General features: G+C 48.0%; 1 pseudogene; it reads left to right on the top strand.

Moving 5' to 3' along the window:
* Positions 1 to 1,084: 1,084 nt before the first annotated feature.
* LOC102924208 (serine/threonine-protein kinase 38-like) lies at positions 1,085 to 11,303 on the top strand (annotated as a pseudogene).
* Positions 11,304 to 11,556: the final 253 nt, after the last annotated feature.

The raw sequence follows: 11,556 nt of genomic DNA, 5'->3' as shown, positions 1-11,556 counted from the left end.
AATAACAACAACAACAAAGGATAGTTAAAACAATCCCAAACAATTAAAAAAATGGTTGGAGGTCTCACCATTCTTGATTTCAAGTTGTATTACAAAGCCATAGCATGGTATTGGCACAAAAACAAATGTTGATTAATGGAATCGAGTGAGTTGAAGACCCAGACATAAATCCACACATCTATGCACATCCAATTCTTGATCAAGAAGCCAAAAATACTCACTGGAAAAAAAGACAATATCTTCAAGAAATAGTGCAGATCAAACTGGATTTCTGCATGTAGAAGAAAACTTATTACCCTGCACAAAACTTAACTCCAAATAGATCAAAGACCTCAATGTAAGACCAGATACAGTGAATCTGACAGTTGAGAAAGTGAGAAATAGCCTTACATTCATTGGCACAGAAGAAAACTTTCTGAAGAGAAAGGCATTAGCACTAAGATCAACAATTAATAAATGAGACCTGCTAAAACTGAGAAACTTCCGTATAACAAAGTACAGCATCATTTGGACAAAGCAACAACCCACAGAATTGGAAAATATTTTTACTAAGTCCCCATCCAATAGAGCACTAATATCCAAAATATAAAGAGGAACTGAAGGGCTGAGAAATGGCTCAACCATTAAAGTCTAGACTCATAACCAAATATATAAGAACTCAAAAAACTATGTATCAAAAACTAATCCAAATTTAAAATGGAGTACAGAAGACTCAGAAGACACAGAACAAGCAGGATGTGCAGGAGGAGAGACTAATGGAAACTTGGCTTTGAAGATGACACAGTCAAGTCTTTTTCAGACCATGAAGGAAACAAAGTCTGGGATTTCATGCTTGAAAAAAAAAAAAAAAAAAAAAAAAAAAGAAATCCTATGGTCTCACCAGTTAGAAAAGGGTGAAGAGGAACACTTAGCACAAAAACGTTCAGGGAATGAGTAACACAAGAAACATTCTTCTCTTGCTTCCCGAGGACCCCTTTGCTTGGAGACTGGGACCTTGGGTCAGTTATTGTTTCCAGGAGTTTAAAAGTTTCCAATGAAGGTCATCTTGCTCAGTTCTCTGGGAATGAACTAGCACCTTTAAGCCATGGCAATGACAGGTTCAACACCTTGCTCATCCATGAGTAATCATACGAAGGAAAGGGTGACAATGACCAAAGTGACACTGAAGAATTTTTATAGCAACCTGATTGCTCAACATGAAGAACAAGAAATGAGACAAAAGAAGTTAGAAAAAGTGATGGAAGAAGGCCTAAAGGATGAAGAGAAATGACTCAGGAGATCAGCACATGCTCTGAAAGAAACAGAGTTTCTTCGATTAAAGAGCACAAGACTTGGACTAGAAGATTTTGAGTCTTTATAAGTCATAGGCTGAGGAGCATTTGGTGAGGTGTGCTCATTCAGAAGAAAGACACAGGGCATGTGTATGCGATGAAAATCCTGCGCATGGCAGACATGCTCAAGAAGGAGCAGGTTGGCCACATTGATGCGGACCGTGACATTCTAATGGAGGCAGACAGTTTGTGGGTTGTGAAAATGTTCTATAGTTTTCAGGATAAGTTAAACCTCTACCTAATCATGGAGTTCCTGCCTGGAGGGGACATGATGACCTTATTGATAAAAAACAATACTCTGACAGAAGAGGAGACTCAGTTTTACATAGCAGAAACAGTATTAGCCATAGACTCCATTTACCAGCTGGGATACATCCATAGAGACATCAAACCAGACAACCGTCTCTTGGACAGCAAGGGCCATGTGAAACTTTCTGACTTTGACCTTTGCACAGCCCTGAAAAAAGCACATAGGACAGAATTTTATAGGAACATGAACCACAGTCTCCCCAGTGACTTCACTTTCCAGAAGATGAATTCCAAAAAGAAAGCAGAGACCTGGAAAAGAAACAGATGCCAGCTAGCCTTCTCTACAGTGGGCACTCCTGATTACATCGCTCTTGAGGTGTTCATGCAGATCGGCCACAACAAGCTCTGTGATTGGTGGTCACTCAGGGTGATTATGTATGAGATGCTCATAGGCTACCCACCCTTCTGCTCTGAGACCCCACAAGAGACATATAAGAAGGTGACGAACTTAAGGAAACTTTGACCTTTCCCCCAGAAGTTCCTGTCTCTGAGATAGCCAAGGGCCTGATTCTGAGCGTCTGCTGTAAATGGGAACATAGAATCAAAGCCTCTGGAGTTGAGGAAATAAAAAGCAATCCTTTTTTGAAGGTGTTGACTGGGAACATATCAGGGAGAGACCAGCTGCCATATCTATTGAAATCAAGAGCATCGATGATACTTCAAACTTTGATGAATTTCCTGAGTCTGACACTCTTAAACCCACAGTGATCACCCTGAGACTGACTACAAAAATAAAGACTGGGTCTTCATCAATTACACATACATGTCAGGGACCAAACATGAACCATGGAAAAGCACTAGCTAGGCCAGAGAACAAGCCACAGGCCCTAAACCAGATGCCCCAAAGGATAAGAACATCCCAAAGTCAGGTAGCATAGCAACAGAACAATGGGCCCTGACCAGTGACCTTATCACCTAGCACAACATCCTGCAGCTTCACGACCTGCACCCCCCTTCTCAGCTGCATGTCCTACATATCCTGCACATCCTGCACCCCTTCCCTCCTTCCTGTCCCCTCCCCCTTCCATGCTATATAAGCCTTGCTGAGGAGAATAAAATTTGCAGCTTGATCAGAACCCTGTCTTGCTGTCTTCCTTTGTGTCTCCCATCCCTTTCATTCTCTCCCACAGGTGGGTCACCCCCATTGAGACCCTGCTGGCTGGGGCAACTGGCACCCAACGTGGGGCTCGACCCTCGCTTAGTTGGGAACTGAACGTCCTTCTCCAGGAAAGTCCAGACGTCTGGTGGAGATATTTTTGTTGATCGTCCATTGAGACTGCCTGACTTGACGCCCTTTCTTGACCAGCCAGAGGAGAGTGAGAAGGATGAGGTTAGTCTAAACCTCAGACTTAACTGTGGGACAGGGAAGTTCTTCTCATGATCTTTTCCTTAAGGTCATTAAAGAGGCCCTCAAGACACAAAAGATAAAGGTTCGTAAAAAAGACCTCAACAAATACTTTAGTCACTTAGAGGACTGTTGTCCCTGGTTTCCCTAAGAAGGGACATTGATGAAAAATGCTGCAGAAGGGAGGGCGACTGCCTTACTGACTACTACCGTGTCTTTGGCCCAGACAAAGTCCCTATTGGAACCTTGTTAATGATATCCTCAGGATCCAAAGGACCTCCCCCTCCCCTGACATTGAGTCGGTTATTTCTCAGGGACAAAAAGTCATGAAAAAACAGTCTTATTCTCCCTCTCACGATGATTCACATCCTCCCCACTCCCCTGGACTCCCTTCATGAGCGCCCTCTATACAGGAGATTAAAAATATGGAAGAAGGACCCAATCACCCCCACCTCAGTCTATCTACCCCTCCCTCCAGGGTCATGACCCGGCCCCCCTTAACCCTGGCGATGGGCTCAGTCAAAAAAAAAAAGAGGCCACTAAATATTATAATTCTGATTGGCCACCTCATGCATCCTTGGCCCCCTTAACCCCCCTCTCACAAAAGCCACTCCCAACAAAGACACCATACAATCTTACTCAGCCCCCTTCCCACTGCTCCCTTTTGTGCCCCAGTCCTTGAGGCCCCTGCGGGTTCATCACCAGCGCTCCCAATGCCGCCTCCCCCACGCCCCCCCCCATGATCCAGAAATCCCCCCTAATCTCGTAACAGAATTACAGTGCCTACAGGACACACTTCGACCCCGCAGACAACACCTGGCCCTTCTAAAGGAACTATGCTCCCTTGATCAGGAGCTCTCTCATCTCGCCCTGGGCACCCCAAAAACTCGGCCTTCCCCCATTCCCTCACTCAGAAAACCTCAGCCACAGCCAGTTTTGGCTTTTCCCGTTATGCGAAGCCAGGTGAGTGGATCGGATCTGCCAAGTCTACTCTAAACAGAGGAATTGCCTCCCCTTGAAGAGGAGGAGGAAGAGACCCCACACGTGGAGGATCCCCTGGTTATGGGCTCCAGAGCCGATCAGGGCCCCCCACCCGGTCAGTCTTACCAAAAACTTAGCTTTCGCTTTGTTGAGCGCCTTTAATCAGCCTGCGCCCAGTATGGTCGCACCGCTCCCTTGCGTTGCTTGAAAACCAGAGCGAGGCCTGGCATACGCAGAATGATTAGTATTTTTGGCCCATGCCGCCCTGTCGGGGGGCAATTTTGTCCTATGAAAAACTGACTTTTCAAAATAACTACCGCGAGACAGCCCAGTGCAATGCTGATAACCCCTCCTCAAAACATTGGACCATTAATAAACTACTTGGCAAAACTCCTTATAACAAAAACGAGGTCCAGGCCACCTTTCCACCCAGCTTACTGGCCCAGATTCAGGTCACCGGCCTTGGAACCTAGAAACAACTTCCCCAAAAAGGCACTGCTACCACCTCATTGGCCAAGGTGTGTCAGGGACCAGATGAGCCCTATAGTGATTTTATATTCCATCTCAATGATGCCACTGAGCGCCTTCTGGGCTCAGGATAAAGCAAAAGCACATTTGTTTAACACCTTGCCTTTGGAAATGCAAACCCAGCCTGTCAGGAGGTTCTCTGCCCCCACAGAGACAGGGCCCCCCTTTCTGAGTATGTCTGCCTTTGTACTGGAGTTGGCTCCACTCACTATTGGCACAGCCCTAAAGTCAGTGGGTGCCCAAGATTTGAGATCCCAACTAAGTCGCCTTTGCTTCTGCTGTAAACAACCAGGACATTTTGCACGAGAATGCCCCAAGAGGATCCTTGCCCCATCAGGGGTATGGCCGTGATGCCCCAGCCCAGGGTCACCACTTATCCACTACCAACCACCCCATGTCCTAGATGTGGCTGTGGCCTTCTTCATTGGGCAAGGGAATGCAAATCTAAAACTGATGCTCATGGTTGCCCGCTCCCTCCCTGCCCATAGGGAAACTTTCTTTGGGGCCAGCCCCTGGCCCCTCCGCTCCGGGAGCGCCACATGGGGCCTTGCTGACCGCTCCCCAACTGTCTGCTCCCTCCAACGGGGAATCCCAGGTAGCACAGGCTTGGACCTCTGTGCGGCCACCAACGCAATACTAGATCCGTCCCAGGGCCCCCAAGTCATCCCTATCAGGATTTGGGGCCCCCTACCCCCAGACACTCATGCCCTTATCCTTGGCCATGCCTCATCCACCTTAAGAAGTGTCCAGGTCTACCCTGGAATTATTGATAATGACTATACAGAAGAAATTAAGATTTTGACCTCAGCACTCCAGGGTCTTGTTGCGTCCCCCGCCACCCGCCTTGCCCAGCTGGTTACCCTCCCCGCGCTTTCCTCTGATAACCCCGTTCAGTCCACCCAGCCCCAAGGAGCTTCTCAGACTGGCTCATTGGAGGCTTATTGGATTCTGCCTATTTCCCACTCTCGATCTACACTTACCCTTAAACTAGACGGCAAAAAATTCCAGGGGATTCTGGACACTGGTGCTGATGCCAGTGTGATCTTCCAAGACCACTGGCCCACCTCCTGGCCCCTCACCCCCTCCCTCACCGACCTCAAGGGCATAGGTCAATCCAACAACACCCTCCAATCCTCTAAAGTTCTGACCTGGTCAGATGAAGCGGGTAACCAGGGTACTGTCACCCCCTTTGTGGTCCCTGGGCTCCCAGTCAACCTTTGGGGCCGAGATATTCTCTCCCAAATGAAAGTCATCCTCTGTAGCCCAAATGAGGTGGTTACCCAACAAATGTGATGCATGGCCTTCATCCCAGGGAAGGGTCTCAGTAAACTTCAACAGGGCCAAACCCAACCCATTGCTCCCGCTAATAAGACAGACAGACTTGGTCTTGGCTTTGAGGGTTTTTAATTGAGGCCACTGCTCCCCCTGTACACCATGTAGCCAAAAATCACTTGACTTACCCATGAACCTGTGTGGGTAGACCAGTGACCTCTGCCACAAGAGAAACTACAAGCGGTGGAGATGTTGGTACAGGAACAGCTCACCGCCGGTCATATTGAACCATCCAATTCCCCCTGGAATACGCCCATCTTTGTCATAAAGAAAAAATTTGGGAAATGGAGACTCCACCAAGATCTGTGAGCCATTAATAAGGTTATGCAGTCCATGGGCGCCCTCCAACCAGGAATGCCCTCACCTATCACCATCCCTGAGCCCTATCACAAAATGGTTATTGATTTATAAGATTGCTTCTTTACCATCCCCCTACACACCAATGATCGAGCTTATTTTGCCTTTAGCCTCCCTCGGGTTAATTTTCAGGGCCCCATGCTCCGCTTTCATTTGCACAGATAACCTTACCACCCTTAATGATTTTCAAAAACGTCTCGGGGACATTCAATGGCTTCGACCATACTTAAAACTCCCTACTGCTGATCTTCTACCCCTCTATGACAGTCTTCAAGGCCCCAGTGAACCCACCTCCCCCCGGCAATTGACCCCGGCTGCCTATAAGGCCCTGTCACTAATCGCCAGAGCCATTTCCTCCCAAGCCTCTTTTCAGATTGATTATTTCCTCCTGCTGGTTTTTGTTGTCCTATCTACTCCCCATGTGCCCACCAGGGTCCTTTAGCAGAGTTCCCCTTCCACATTAAGGGCCCAGGATAAACTTAAGGGTCATTCCCTCTTATGGATTCATATGCCTGCCAGTCATAGTAAGGTCATTCCCACCTATCCCCAACTTGTTTCTTCCCTGATCATGCGCGTTCGCCAGACCTTGCATCAGATCTTCAGGAAGGATCCTGATTCCATCCTAATCCCCTACACCTGCTAACAAACTCAATTTTTGTTTCAGACAGTGGATTGTTGGGGTGTTGCCTTCTCAGGGTTCCTGGGCCTTCTTGACAATCACCTCCCCGATGACCCAGTCCTCCATTTTGCATCCCTTTATCTTTCCAAAAGTCATTTCCCCCAGCCCCTTGCCTGAGGCTCTGGCCGTTTTTTACCGAAGGGTCAGCCAATGGCACTGCAGCTTATGCTTTTCAAGGTCACTTGTTCCCCTTTCCTTCGCCCTTTCGTTCAGCTCAGCTGGTTGAACTCTTTGCTGTTCTGCAGGTTTTTCAGGATTTCCATGATCCCCCCCTTAACATTTACACTGATAGTGCATACATTGCTCATTCAATTCCCCTTCTTGATACAGGCCTCTTCATTAAGCCCACCTCCAATGTCAGTCCCCTTTTTGCTCAAATTCAACAAAAACTTAGAGAAGCTCCCATCCTGTTTTCATTGGCCACATTCGTGCTCATGGGGAGCTTCCTGGCCCCCTCACAGAGGGAAACGCTCTGGCTGATACAGCCACACGCCAGGTTTTTCCAGTCCTACAAGAGCCCATCCTGTCGGCTTCTTGCACCCACTGCCTCCACCATCTTAATGCCAAAACCCTTTGGTTAAAGTTCAAAATCACAAAACAAGCTAGAGAGATAGTTAAACAATGCCCTTCTTGTATAGTCTCCCATCCCCCATCCCATCCCCCATGTTGGAGTTAACCCCCGTGGACTCCTGCCTAATATGACTTGGCAAATGGATGTCACATGTGTTTCTGACTTCAGCAGACAAGAATATCTTCATGTTTCTGTTGACACATTCAGTGGATTTATTTTTGCCTCCCCTCATACTGGTGAGGCCGTCAAGGACGTTATCGCTCACCTCCTGGTCTGTTTCTCTACCTTGGGTATCCCAAAACACGTAAAAACAGACAATGGCCCAGCATACACCAGTGGAGGACTTAAATGGTTCCTCCAACAATTTGAAATCTCTCACACTACTGGTATCTCAAGGTCAGGGCATTGTAGAATGGGCCCACCAGACCTTAAAAACATGGCTCTCTTGACTAAAGATGTCCGAGCTTTCCTTTGTCTTCCCTCCCCGACCTCCTGAGCCATGCCCTCTTTGTTCTTAACTTCCTCACCCTGGATGGTGAAGGTTGATCAGCGGCTGACCACCATTGTTACCCCTCAGCAGATGCCAGACGCCCTTTGGCCATATGGCGAGACCCCCTTATAGGTGTTTGGAATGGTCCAGATCCTGTACTTATCTGGGGCCATGGCTCCGCTTGCATCCTTGACCAGGCACATGGTGCCCCACGCTGGCTCCCTGAGTGCCTGGTCCGATCTGTAAATTTACCTAACAGACCCAGGGGATTGACTGGCCCCCCTGAGGACCTTCCTCTTCCAGATGCTAAAGCTACCATCAAAGACTGAGACCCTAAAGAGATGGAGATCACCCACAAAGCTGCCCATTGTGAGTCAGCTGGCTGTCTGGGGTCTCATTCTCCTTCTGAGCCACAGCCTCTCTAGCCTACCCCAAAATACCAATTGCCACCAACCCTTAAATCATACCTGACAGGTGCTGATGGGACAACAAGATGTCATCTGGCAAACTTCCCTAGTCATTCATGCCCCCTGGTGGCCTGACCTTTATAAAATGGCTGACTTAACATCCCCCAATTGGCATGTTGATGATCAACCCCCTACCAGAAGGGCTCCGATCTTTTTGATTATTATCACGACCCCAGGCTTCAACCCCCCTGGGTGTGCAAATCAGGCCCAAAGAAAAAAATTTGCCACCCTCCGTTTTTATGTCTACCCTGGTCTGCCTTGCCCATGTGGCAAGGTATTGATTTATGGAAATGGATTAATTTAAACTGTAAGAACAGTTAGCAAGAAGCCTGCCACGGCCATACAGTTTGTAAGCAATATAAGTCTCTGTGTTTACTTGGTTGGGTCTGAGCGGCTGTGGGACTGGTGGGTGACAGAGATTTGTCCTGTATGTGGGCAAGGCAAGAAAACTCTAACTATCATCGACCTCGCAATCTTCTCCACAAATGTGGGGGAACCAGAGATCTTTTTTTTAAGTCCTGGGGATGTGAAACTATGGGCAATGCCTACTGGCACCCCTCTTCTTCTTGGGATTTTATTATTGTTACCAGTAATTATTCCATTGGGCATATTAATACTCATCATGACACCCCTGATTGTTCCTCCTGGTGTCACCCCCTAAAAGTTACTTTCACCGAGGCTGGGAAGGCTCATTTGGCCTGGGAGGTGGGGCCTTCGACTATTTCAGGAGGGAAGAGATACAGACATCACCTCTATCATCAAGCTTTTAAAGCAGCCTGTCAATTCCCCTAACCCTGTTGCCATTGGTCCCAACTCTCCTCTCAGCAACAATGATTTTCCTACACCCAATATATCTCGGACATCCACGGCTTTTTCTCCCACGTTCCCACCTCCCCCACCAACTACCAAAGATATAATTACCACCCTTATCACAAAAACCTACCAGGTACTTAATACCTCCAAGCCTGATTTGGTTGACTGCTGCTGGCTTTGTTATCATTCTGCCGCCCCATTTTATGAAGGAGTGGCTGTTGATTTAGATTTCTCCCTAACCACTGACCCACATGATTGTTGCTGGCAACAGCCACCCACATCTCGCCTTACACTGTCCCAAGTTATAGGCTCAGGCTGCTCCCTTGTCACCCAAGGCACTACCATTCTCCCCCAACTCCTTTGTAATATCACAGATAACCTTAATACCTCCCTTAAGTCTGGATATCTTCTCCCTGCCAATGATACTTGGTGGGCCTGTACTGATGGCCTAACACCATGCATTTCTCTTCATTTAAATAATCCCTCTGCCCCCTTATTCTGTATATTGGTTCAACTTATCCCTAGGCTAACCTATTATTCCCCAGATCAATTCTCGGGAAGATGGGAAGAAAAGACTCTGGTAGAGATGGCTGCCCTCATGCCCCACCTCCCCAGCACTTGAAAAGGGAATCCATGACCGCAGTCACTCTGGCTGTCCTCCTGGGGGTCGAGGCTGCAGGAGCCAGTACAGACATAGCTTCCCTGGTTTTATCTAATCAACATTATTCAGAGCTTAGAATTTCCATAGATGAAGATACAGCACAGCTTAAGTGAGGCATTTCCGCCCTTGAATCCTCCCTCACCTCCCTTTCAGAGGTGGTCCTCCAAAACCACCGAGGGCTCGACCTCCTCTTTTTACAGCAAGGAGGTCTGTGCTGCTCTTAAGGAAGAGTGCTGCTTTTATACTGATCACACAGGAGTAGCAAGGGATAGCATGGCCAAGGTCCGTGAAGGCTTAGAGAAGCGTAAAAAAGAAAGAGATCAAGAGCTAGGCTGGTTCCAAAATTGGTTCTCTGCATCTCCCTGGTTAACCACCCTCTTGCCATCTCTTCTGGGTCCCTTGGTTGGCTTCATTCTTGTCTTGACATTCGGGCCTTGGGCCTTATCTCAATTAAGTCAATTTGTGTGCAGTCAGCTGGCCGAACTTCAGGCAAGACAGATTCAGGTTCATTACCATTGCCTTGATCTCCATGATCATGGTCTCGATGAACCAGATAAAGACTCCATATCAGCACAGGCCCTTCTGCTCAGGGGAGGATGCACCTGTGCCTGGGAGCTGGAGACCACTGCACAGGGGATTGAAGGTGCAGTCGGGACTGCAGAAGGCAGGGAGACTAAAGTGCTCCACCATCCTGGGTGCCTTGGATGATATGCTCTATTGCACGGCAGTTATGTAGACCCTATACTCTTTCCTCCCGGATTCAAACCCACCTCTGTAAAAAACTGCATCTTTCCAGCTTCCTTCGGGACATGTGGGGATGCTTACATGGACCAACCATTAACAATGGAACTTATCAGGGATAGAGCCTCTGTCACCCCTCCCCCATCATGACAAAAACATTTGGGCCTCCTTACTTTGTTTTGCTATATGTATAGAAGGGGGAGATGTCAGGGCCCAAACATGAAACATGGAAAAGTACTAGCTAGGCCAGAGAACAAGCCATGGGCCCTAAACCAGATGCCCCCAAAGATAAGAACATTCCAAAGTCAGGTAGCATAGCAACAGAACAATGGGCCCTGACCAGTGTAACCTTATCACCTAGCACAACACCCTGCAGCTTCACAACCTGCACATCCTCCTTCACCTGCACGTCCCCACTCAAATGCACATCCTGAACATCATACACATCCTACACCCCTTCCCTCCTTCCTGCCCCCTCCCCCTCCCATGCTATATAAGCCTTGCTGAGGAGAATAAAATTTGCAGCTTGATCAGAACCCTGTCTTGTTGTCTTCCTTTGTGTCTCCCATCCCTTTCATTCCCTCCCACAGGTGGGTTGCCCCCATTGAGACCCCACTGGCCGGGGCACATGCCAGCGCTTTGAGGGCCTGACAGCCAGGGGGAGGGGGATACCTTCCTACATGAAGGCAACAAAGTAAGGCCTGTGCTGGGAACCCTAAACTGGGCAGAGTTCTTGTTACAGCATTGTGGTTTGCCTCTCACACTCTTGGAAGAACTTCCAAGAAGTTTGTAGACCCCATTAACACGTCATAGTCAAGTCTCTGAAATGCAATTCTAAGTGACTGTTCCCCCGCAGTGCACCAGGGAACGGATAGGACAAAGACAAGCATTTCCCCAGCAGCCACAAGGAGCTGTCTTGCTTCTCTAGAAGTTCTGTGAGCCAGTTTGCTA

This window comes from Peromyscus maniculatus, chromosome 6 (assembly GCF_049852395.1).
Source record: "Peromyscus maniculatus bairdii isolate BWxNUB_F1_BW_parent chromosome 6, HU_Pman_BW_mat_3.1, whole genome shotgun sequence".
Taxonomy (NCBI): Eukaryota; Metazoa; Chordata; class Mammalia; order Rodentia; family Cricetidae; genus Peromyscus; species Peromyscus maniculatus.
The sequence above is the reverse complement of the archived record's forward strand: the minus strand, read 5'-3'. Positions and strand labels throughout refer to the sequence as shown.